We start from the raw sequence: 11432 nt of genomic DNA, 5'->3' as shown, positions 1-11432 counted from the left end.
TAGTTGACAGTGTTCTTATTTTGCATAAATGATTTTTCTTCTCTTTAATGAAATGTTTTGGAAATAAAGCAAAATCGAGGCAAGTAGTGAATTTCAAGTGAAAATTTAAGAACGTATCAAACTAAATTAAATGACCGCCATTAAAAATGCATTCCCCCTGATTTCAGTGTATTCTGCAGTTAGACCTTTAGGTGGCACCCGCAAGCTATAGCTTGCAGAAGACAGGGAAGAAAGACCTTTAGCTCTTCAAGTCATAAGCACTGTAGTTGAAATTTTATATTAGGGTCTTGTGAAACCCAAAGAATAGAGTGCATCTTTGGAAAGGCATTTAAAAGTGAAACCATGTTAATTGGCATCGTGATTAGTATTTTCCAGATTCCTGGAGGTGAGTTTCCAAACTAACATAAAATTTATAACATAAGATATAAAGAATTTTCTCTGCAAAAAAATTTGAAAATTTAAATTAAGGAGAAATTTCAGAACATAGGTTTCACAAAGGCATTATATTACTCAGAGGCACTTTTGATATATTCTTTTATGAAAGAGCTGAAAAAAAAGAGGTTGGGTCACAGTAAAAATATGAGCCATAGTTCAAACTGTGTGTGCACAGAGAAATAGGTAATACTGTATATTAAATAACTGTTGAGTAAATGTGTTAAGAAAATACATGCTTTTAAGATGGCAACTTTTTTTTGAAAGATAACACATAAAGGGTTTCAGCAATTTGGCACATGTCTGTTATAACCATTACACTGGCGAAAGTTAAGAAGTCATGACTGAAATATCAACTAATTGTGCAAGAAAGCAGGCACTTCCTCTACTGTATTTACCATATTTCTCCTCACAGCACTTGGAAAAATGCTCTGTATGTAATAGTTTTGCAATAAATGTTTTCGAACCTTTCTTTGATTTTTGTATTATGCAGAAAACATAGCTTGATTATTGTTTACACATTGATTTTAAGAAGTAATCCCAGATTTTATACTGTGTGCTTAAAAACCAGTTATTTAAATACTCTAAGTCTTAATATACTCATTTAGAAGACAGGATATTAATATTTACCTCAAATGATTGTTTAAGGGACTAAAATGAGATAATGTTTGAAAGTACTTAGCACAGTTCTTAGAACATAGTAGGTGCTCAAGAAATGGTAGTTATTATAACTGTTGTAATTTAATTACAGCCTTGCTTTATACAATTGGTACTTGGTCATAGTAGGTTGAATAAATATTTTTGAAATGAAGAGATAACTAGATCTGCAGAATGGGCTCTTTTCTTATTTACCTCTGACTCTACAAAAGAAGTTTTACTGGGATCATTCCAAAACATATTGTCAAGTTTATCTCTGAATGTTGTTCTAATTTTTCATTTCACCTTTTAAAAAGGTTAAACTTTATTAACATAGAGTGACTAGATTATATCAAGATCTACGATCTAGTTCACATGATGCGTCTTCACTGAAGCTTTCCTTGACTCCCTTAAGTGGACATAACCTCTTCTTTTCTGAAATTTCTTAACATTAAGAAAAAATACTTAATTTTTAGATGGTTGTAGATTTGAATACAGTTCTAAAATATAATACAGAGGGATCCTGTGTACCGTTTATCCAGTTTCCCACAATGTTCACATCTTCCTTAGCTGTAGTACAGTATCACAACCAAGAAGTTGATACTGAGAAAATCCATCAGCCTTATTCAGATTTTACTGGTTTTAAAAACAGGCAATTATATTTTATGTGTATACTTAGTTCAATGTAACTTTATCATGTGTGGATTTGTGTGACCACCCCTTCAGTCAAGATACAGGATAGTTAGTTCACAGGGATTCCTCATGCTACCGACAGCCACCTGACTCCTTGCCTACCCTTATCCCCAGTCTCTAACTCCTGATACCACTCATCTCTTTTATATCTTTATAATTTTGTAAATTAAAGAATGGCATATCAATGGCATCATATGGTCTGTAACCTTTGGAGTTTCGCTTTTTCACTCAGCATAATTCTGCTGAGATCAATGCAAGTTGCATGTGTCACTACTTCATTATTTTTTTATTGCTCTGTAGTATCGTATGGTCCAGATATACCAGTTTGTTTAACCATTCACCCAGTTGAAGGACATTTAGGTTGTTTACAACTTTTGGCTATGATGAAGAAAGCTACTATAACATTTGTGTGTGGGTGTATAGGTCTCTGTGTGAATGTAAGTGTTCATTGCTCTGGAATTAATGGCCTATTGTACATTAATAGCCATATGGTACATGTTTAAAGAAACTGCTGTATTCTTTCCAGATGGCTTATTACCATTTTTTAAACCTCTTGGTAGCTGTGCTTTTTAGACCTGTGTGAATAGATCTGATTTGAACAACTAGACTGTAAGCTCCATGGGAGTAGGGAAAATGACTGATTTATTTTTATAAACTTCAGAGTTCATTTATGACATATTTATGGCATATACTCAATAAATACTTATTAAAAAGAGTGAAAATAGTGGGAAAAAAGCAAATATGCAATATATGTAAAAAGAAAAAAGGAATGAATTTGGGTAGAAAAAATTTAACTGTATTGCCTTCATGAATACATAAACCCTAATTTCTCTAATTCTGGACTTTATCACAGTACCGGCAAGTATATCATATTGGTTGACATAAAATCTTGTTCTCCACATCCATATGGTACACATCAGACACAGACTAAAGACGTGGTTCATATGATGATCCATCCTTATGCCTGAATTTATTTCCTGATATACAATATATTGAATAGTTTTCTGACCCATCTCTTCAATTTCTACCCATACTTGTGGAATGGATTCCAATATAATGATATAATCCATCAATATTTTTTGGTCTTAATTTTTATAACCATGACCCTATAATTTCTCTGATCCTAAAATAATTTTTATTAAACAACTCTCAAGGTGGAGTGAAAGACAGAGGCCTGAGAAATGTGATGCGATCTCTCTTATTGAAGTTGACTTCTGAATCAGTATCTCTTTGGCATAGTCATATCCAGTCTAATAAATACCACAGTCAATCACTGTAAGCTCTGTCTTGCAAATACCCTTTACTCCTGTGTTTCTCTCTTGCTTCACCATCCTTTGACACTGTACCACAACCCTGATAAAATCCATATCTCCACCTACTCTTTTCCTATACCATGTAGTTGAACATGTTTAGATGAAATATATACTAATACTCTGACAGATCTAACTTCAAACTCACAATCATAGTGTTCCAATGGGCCCCTAATGCTTCCCCACCATCATACTTTAGGGAAAGAATTCAGTTCGGAGGTGCAGGGAAGTCCAAGTGGAAAGAATTTATGAAAGTGAGAAGAGCAGGGAATGGCAGCTGCCTTGCATGCAGCAGAGAGCAAGGAATTACAGAGGGAGGAAAGGGAAGCTCGTTGAAGTCTGGCTCAGCATAGGGCAAATCTCTTGCCAACTCTTAAAGCCAGGGGCACCTGGTATTCAGGGCCCACTGGAATCTTCAGAGTGTGGGAAATAAGTTCCTACCATGCCAGGATTTGGGGAGCCTCAGAGAACTGGATGGAGTCAGATTATGTTCTGGGATCTTCCAAAGGCAGATAAAGGAGATTTTCAGGCAGGCTACTAAGAGCACGACTGCACAGCTGCAGTCCTGTCTGTGTCACCCAGGTGATGGGAACTTGCAAGCCCGAATTAGAGCTTTAGGCAGCCCCTCCCTGCTTTTCTGAAGTAGACAGAGACAGAGTGGAAACGTGTGCTTAATTCTGGAGAACAGAATGAAATAGAAAAGTGACAAAGACATTTGCCACTGGGAGAGCACAGAGACAAAATGTAATAAATTGAGCAGTAAGAAGTCTTTATTTAAGGCAAAATAGGGCACACTAGGAGCAAGGGGAATGTGGCCAACCTCAGAGAGGAAGTGCCCTTAAGGGTTCAGGGTTTGGGGTTTTATAGGGCTTTTTGGGTAGGAGTCAGCATAAGGCATGATGTATACAGGTGATTCACTGTTCCTTGAAGCTTTTTATTAAGAATAGTGTTGTTTAGGGGACTGTATTGGTCCAGATTTCACCATTTTTTATCCACATAAGTTTACTTACACTTCAGAAGTCTATCTCCTGTCCTGGTTACAAAGTTACTTAATTGATTAAGGCATTGAAAGAAGAGGAAGAACAGCATACAGATTAAGGTGAAGAATAAGCTGGGGCTCTTTTGCAGGCTAAGTAGTTTTTGCAGTGGCATGATCTAATTGGTACAAGGAAGACATGCGCTACACTCTGATGCTTCTCTCTATCTGGGGAATTCTTTTTTACCTGGGGAATATCCAGACATTCCAAGTCACTCCTGGCCTTTGAAACATCAACTAATTAACTACTTAACTCAGCGTGTCCTTTCTGGTTCTCTGATTTTATCTGCTTAAATCTTTGAGTCCCTTTTAGTGGGTTTTACTGGCTTTAGACTGTCTCCACCCCACTTATGCCTGTCTTTCTGCCTAACAGTGCTATGCTGCTCTGTTCACCCTCCTACGGTCCTAGATGTCTATTTTGCAAGTTTTCCTCTCCTCAACCCCCTAACATCTCCTTATCCATTCCCCATTCTCCACTGATGACATTGCTTACCTCCTTCACTGAAAATGGAAGCATTCTGGAGAAACTTTCCACCACCCCTACTCACCAGCAGCCGCACCTGCACACTTGACCTGCCTATCTATTGTCCCAGGTACCCTGAATGAAGTGAATCCCTACACCTGAGCCTTAGATCCTGTTTTCTCTCACTTAAGGAATTTATGCCAGTTACTCGTCTGTTCTTCTCCTACAGAATCAACTTTCTCTAATTTCCTCTATTTAAAAAATGAAACAAAAAGATCATCTTGACTCCACTTTCTGCACCACATGCTGCTCTAAGACATAGCAAGAACACTTCTTGAAAAAATCAGTCTGTATTTACTATGTCCTATATCTTTCAATATTTCTTAAGCACATTTCAAACTTTGACCCCATATTTCACTAAAACTGCTCTACGCAAGGACATTTATAGCCTCCATATTGTTAAATCTAATGGTGATATCCCATCTTATGTGTTATCACTAGAATTTGGCTCAGTTTATCTCCCTAAGCCCCTTTCATAAACCACCTTCTCTCATACAGGACACTGAAGACTGCTGACTGCCTGCTGCTGTGAGACTTGTATCCACAACTGGTCTCATTTTTCGGCTGCTATGCTTGTCCTTCACCTCTTAATAAGTAGCCGAACCTGCACACTTGACCTACCTATTGTCCCAGGTACCGTGAATGAAGTGAATCCCTATACCTGAGCCTTAAATCCTATTTTCTCTCACTTATGGAATTCATTCCAGTCACTCGTCTGTTCATTTCTTACAGAATCAACTTTCTCTAATTTCCTCTATTTTAAAAGAACACCAAAAAAATTATCTTGACTCCACTTTCTCCACTAGATGCTGCTCTAAGACTTAGCAAGAACACGTCTTGAAAAAAATCAGTCTATATTTACTATGTACTATATCTTCCAATATTTCCTAACACATTTCAAACTTTGACCCATAATTTCACTAAAGCTGCTCTTTGCAAGGACATTTATACTCTCCATATTGTTAAATCTAATGGTGAATTCCCACCTTAGGTCTTATCAGTAGAATTTGGCACAGTTGATCTTCCTAAGCCCCTTTCATAAACCACCTGTTCTCATCCAGGGCACTGAAGACTGCTGACTGCCTGCTACTGTCAGACTTGTACCGACAAGCTGGTCTCATTTGCTGGCTACTACACTTGTCCTTCACCTCTTAATATTGGGTTACTCCAGGGCTAAGACCTTGTTCCTCTTCATTGGTGATCCCATTAGTCTTAAGTTTTAAATACCATCTACATGATGATATTGGGGAGCAAGGAATTTCCTCTACCCCTTGAGGTTCTTTTAGCTGGTCTAAGAATCAAACTGACACGAGGCAGATTAACAGGAGAAAAAAATCAAAGTGTAAATACTTATGTAGGAGGAAGCCACAGACATGGGTTCCAAAGATAGGGAGAATGAGGTATATATATGTTATCCTGAACCAAGAGAAAGGGGCAGGGAGTCTGACACCACAAAGAAAAAGGGGAGTGACTCACAGGAATATGAAAAGAGTAGGTGTTTGGTAAGCAAAATACTTGATGGAACACACAGAAACAGTAAAACACAGATGCAAATTTTATCAAGTTTTCTCACCTTCCTTCCTTTCTACTACCCCTCATTTATATGCAGCTGTCTATGGTGATGGCTCTCCTCCTGGGACAATTACTCTCTATAAATTCTTGATATGCAGTTGTGGGGCTGGGAGTCCAAGTATCTTTGTGTCTTTTGGGCCTTGATGGTTTTCAGCTCAAAATAATCAGCTTGCCAGAGTGGCATATCTTGGGGTGGCCTGCCCTTGATTCCTACAATGACATTTCCAGATTTTTATTTTCAGCTCAGACATCTCTCCCAAAATTCAGACTCAGATGTCCAACTCTCTTCTGTTCCCTTTAGAAAAGAATGCCATGTGCTACTTCTCCCATTATCTGAATGTCCATAATGCCAGAGACACTAGCTTCGATTGCTCAGTAGTCATTTCAACTATTCTTACTACCATATGTGGGTAAAATTGTAATATTTCTAGAATCTCTCACCTGGCCTTAGTACATCTCCATATCAGTAGTTGTTTCCAAGAGGTGGAGAGAAGTAGTCTATCTCCATATCAAAGTGTAATTACAAGAGTGAGTAAGGGCATATCTGAACCGCAGAGTTTGGTTGGTGTCCGTTTTTGGCAGCTGGGTCATGAGAGACATGGGTGAACAACAGTGGGCGACTGCTTGTAAGCAATATATGAGTTTCTCTCACTGTATTTTTTCCTCTGACTGATTTCAGTTTCAAAGGCATTTTGCCCCAGGTTGGGAAAATATTTTCCCCTGGAGTTACATCTGGTGGTAGTTGGCAGGAACTCTGAACCCAAAATCTGGCTTCCTGGATATGACCCTAGCTGGGATGCTGCTAGTGATGGTGGAAAAATATACAGAACCACACATGGTGGATGGTGGGAGACCCCAGTGGCTGCAGAGGTGGAGGGTGCTGCTTCACCTGGGAGCCCCCTATCTAAGGGGTATCCAATTAGGTAGCTCCTAGAGGGGAATTGGTCTAGGGTAAAGCATGTCCTAGAGGGGTGGGGCCTTCCCCAGGATTGGGAAAGGTTGGAGACATTGGAAGCTGTGGAATTAACTCTCTGTAACATACAAGATTGCTTAGAGGCCCTGAGTGTCCAGGATTGTGGGATGTTTGTCTCTCAAGATAGCAGAAAGGGTTATCAAGGAGAGAGACACACTTCGGCATTGCTTGGAGGATATGAGCGCTGACCTATGGGTTGCCCTTAAGAAAGAGAGACAGTTATTGAGAAGACAGGTTGCACTCCTGGAAGATACGTTATCAGCGAGGGAGGAGAAACTGTATCGCAGGAGGTCATGGGTGAGGGGTAGAAAGGAGCAGAGCCTTCAGGCCCAGAGATAGTAGAGGAGATGTCAGGAGAGGATGAGGGGGTGTGGCTGAGGGCATAGCTGTTGCTGAGGCCAGCATCCAAGGCACCAGCCTCTCCCAAATTAAAAGCCCACTTGATTGTAATGAAAAAAAATAAAAATGCAACAACTGCAGGCTCCTCAGGGGGAGCAGCAGCCACCTCCCTAGGTTGTGGAGCACTCCATGCTCAACCCTATAACCACAATGAGCTGGTGGACATGAGCGTCTGGTATTGTTAGAAGCCATTGGGACCTCTGTCTACATGGATTTTGCATCTCTGGGATATGGGGATTTAAAACATTGATCTGTTCGGTTCTGAAATGGGTAGACTGACTTCCCTGACAAATCACCCTTCCCTCCGGCTGCAGTTGCAAAGTGCTCATCACACCTCAGGGAAACAGGCACTTTTGGATTGGCTGACAGCAGCCATCAGGGCAGAATGGCCTAATCAGGGTGATTTGCCATATTTACTCACTAGCTAGAAATGTATGCAGAGCTCCAGCAGGTGTTACAGGAGATGGGCAGAAAAATATCAGTTATAATATGGACATGCAGGGCCCTGATGAGGAGTTGTTATCCATAGGAATGAGAAATCTGCTGCTCCATACGGCTCCCCAATCTTTCTTTGGGTCCCTAGTGACTGTTCTTGCCCCCCACATAGGATAGCCCATAGTGAGGCCACTCACACTTTAGCAGGCTCAGCTGTGGGCCGTATGGCTCATAATCACCCAGGAACCCTCCCCTGTAGTTGTCTGCACTGACAGCTGGGCCATCTATCAGGGCTTATCCCTGTGATTACAGACATGGTACCATGCCAACTGGATGGTTGGTCAACTTGCCCCCTTTGGGGGCAAAAGTTGTGGCAAGACCTATGGACCTCTCACCAGACTAAGGCTGTTACCATATATCATATGACTGGCCATTTGCCTTTGACATGCCCAGGGAATGATGAAGCAGACACACTGACCCAGGTACACTGGTTAGAAGGAAAGCTTGTCTTTGATATAGCCCAATGGCTACATAAGCATTTGTTGCAAGTGGGTCAAAAGATAATGTGGGCTGTAACCTGTTAGTGGCACTTGCTGGTGACCTTTGAAGAAATCAGCATAGCCCAGAGGGAGTGTCTTGTGTGTTCCAAGAGAGACTTTCACTGAGTGCCACTGCAACATGGGACAATAGTCAAGGAGTTAATGCTCCTTGTCAGGCAGAAGATAGACTATATTGGGCCTCTGCCCATATAAGAAGGATATTGGTATGCCATGACTGGTGTGGACACAGCTACTGGTCTGTCGGTTGCTTTTTCTGCATGTTGTGCTGGTCAGCAAATTACCACAAGGGGCTGAGAGCACTTCTTTGCAGCCTATGGCTGGCTGGAGGTGATTGAGAGTGATCAAGGCACCCATTTTATTGGACATGCATTACAAGAATGGGAGCCGCCATTAGGAATAAAGTAGAAGTTTCATGTACCATATAACCCTACCAGGGCAGGCATGATAGAGTGGTACAATGGTTTGTTGAAATCTGTCCTGAAATCAGACACCAAGTCAACGGGGCTGGTCAATTCACTTATGGACAGTGCTATGGCTTTTGAATGAGAAGCCCCTAAAAGAAGCCTTGAGCCCTGTGGACATGCTTACACACATTGCTGCCTGACCCATACAATGGAAATTGCAAACCAAAGAGGAGTCACTGAAACCAGGATGTGGCCAGGAGAGCAACATTCTGCTGCCAGCCCCAACTGTGTTAAACCCTAGAGACTCTGTTTAGTGGACATGGGCCTGGACATTTTGACACATGGACCAGCGCTGGTCTCACCCTTCTGACACCTTGGAGAAAAGGCCTGGAAGCTGTCCTCCTGTGTGTTCCTGGAGTAATAGAAGAGTGGCCGCCAAAGATTATGGTAGTATATCCAAAACATCCAGGAGGTAAGAGCATCTTATGGGGAAGTTTTGGTTTATCTTTATGGCCAATGCATATACTTCCCTTAGCCCTATATATTGACCCATCTGTAAGTCCCACAGAAAGGGGGGTGAAAGTCTGTTATACTAGAACAGGTTGAGATCCCATTGCTGCCACAGTTCTATCACAGGACCACTCTCTTGCATGCATTCTACCTGATGGACAAGACTTGCTTAACCTGGTGTCTTAAAACATGTATCTTATTCCCCTTACGTTTATTTTCTTCTGCAGCCCAAGTAGCCTGGACCCGTCCCCTTGCTTTAACTGCCACGTGATGGTTGCTCTGAACTCCCTACCCGTTCAGCTACTGGTGCCTGTGGAATACACATGCTATGCACTTACAAGAGGGATTGAGGGCATATCTGGAACAGAGAAGTTGGGTGGAGTACCTTTTCACAGCTGGTCATGAGAGACATGGACAAGCAAAAGTGGATGACCGCTTATAAGCAATAAACGATTTTTTTCCACTTTATTTTTCCCTTTGACTGATTTCGGTTTCAAAGGTAATTTTCCCTGGGCTGGGAACTTATTGCCTCCCATCAGTGCTATCTGTGTTAATAATTAATTCTGATTAAGCAGTAAATATGACATTTTTAAAAATATAAATTGTGAAGCACTACTTTGAAGAAAAATTTTAATTCAGAATTTTTAACATGAACCTAGTGTATTATTATTGCTAGGTTTGAAAATTATTTGACTTTAGTAAAGAAGAACCTATTGGTAATTTAGAAATAAAGAAATAGATGTTGAAAAAATTCCAAAATTGTGATGCTGAATCTTATTCAATTGACCATTAGCATTCAGAACGTAGCACAGAACATTGAAGCAATGATTAATAAGGCTTATAGAACTAGTACCAAAAATGTTACCAGTTTTGGATTTCCAAGCAATCCTCATAAACCAAATTATAATTTATTTCAATTAACTTTTCTTTGTTATGTAACTTTAGGTTCTCAGCAAAAATTAGCATAGGTGATTAGAAGACTGTATTAGATAGGAAATTAAAAAGTAGTTCACAAATACTAAAGATCAGAGGTGTGATTCATATACTAGAAAAATATCACTACTACATTTTATGGGGAAGGAAGCATCTGAAACTCTTCCATGCCAGGCCTCCTCCTGCTTGACTCCTTACGTTCCCTTCTCCCTCCTCACTCAGGAGGAGAGGTTAATCTGACAGGTTAGAAGCAGAGTCCATTTGTGGCCAGATTCTGTCATGCACAGGGTTCACCCTCTCTTATTTACCTGCTTGAATTATGCTGGCAGGGCCCAGTCACCAGGCCAGGCTGATATTTCCTTCTCGAAATCACCATGGCTGCTTGGGTACCTGGAGGCAGCTTGGTGAGCTCTGGCCATCCTTTCTCTGAGTAGCACCCTGAAAAGCACACTGACTAGGCCTATCCTAAAATTTAGGGGAAATAAGAGAGGCTGGGATTTTACGGCAATTGCAAACTGCATGATGCATTCAGACTTTCTTCAATTTTGCTTCACATTATTGTGCTAGTACAATTACTGTTACAGTTTAACAGCTTTCTGAGAACATCCGTAGTGTGTACGCAACCCTCAGCAATCCTGCAGGGGAACGAGGCAAGTGATAGCATAGAATTCGGTGGTATCCGTACCTGCCTACAATACCATTATAGTAGCAAAACTTCACATCGCAACTCTAAAATATATATTTTTGGTCATCACAATGTTAATGCCAAAGTTATTGTCAGAAACACCTGCTGCACTACTTTAGCACCTGCCATAAGTGTATCAGTTTGAACTCATACCTGAGATAAATTGGAGCTATCATAAAGGCTAGGTGTCATGCAGGAAATTTCTGTAAGCAGGCCCTTTACAGAGTTGAACAGACTCATTAGGTAGCTGTACACTATTAAGGGCCTTTATCTAACCTTTTGTGGAATCTGGGCAAGGCTGACGCAATCACATTGGCTCGCTCTTCTGACA

Source organism: Manis javanica, chromosome 5 (genome assembly GCF_040802235.1).
Source record: "Manis javanica isolate MJ-LG chromosome 5, MJ_LKY, whole genome shotgun sequence".
Classification (NCBI taxonomy): domain Eukaryota; kingdom Metazoa; phylum Chordata; class Mammalia; order Pholidota; family Manidae; genus Manis; species Manis javanica.
The sequence above is the reverse complement of the archived record's forward strand: the minus strand, read 5'-3'. Positions refer to the sequence as shown.